We start from the raw sequence: 326 nt of genomic DNA, 5'->3' as shown, positions 1-326 counted from the left end.
CGCGCCTCCCGTCCACTGTCCCACACAGACACAGCCTGCTCACCCGGCGCCGCCTCCTCGCCCTTCGCCATCCCCGCTCTCCGTCCGGGCCCCGCCGCTCGCCGGCACCCACTGGGCTCAAGGGAACGGGGTGTCGGTGACAAGGCGGTCTGCACGGCTTCCCTCCCCGGATGGTTTTCCAAGCTCTTCTACCTGGAAAGTTACTTGGGATCGAGTAAAGAGCCCCGATCTCCCATGTGGGGTCTGAGGACGCGAGGGTGCTGACCCCTGCCCGGCACCGAGGGGAGCAGCGTCCCCAGGGCAGGGCGCGCGGCCGCCGGGGACCG

The sequence above is a fragment of the Fukomys damarensis genome, unplaced genomic scaffold (assembly GCF_012274545.1).
Source record: "Fukomys damarensis isolate Sample0158 unplaced genomic scaffold, DMR_v1.0_HiC HiC_scaffold_2, whole genome shotgun sequence".
Lineage (NCBI taxonomy): Eukaryota > Metazoa > Chordata > Mammalia > Rodentia > Bathyergidae > Fukomys > Fukomys damarensis.
Note: the sequence above shows the minus strand (reverse complement) of the source record.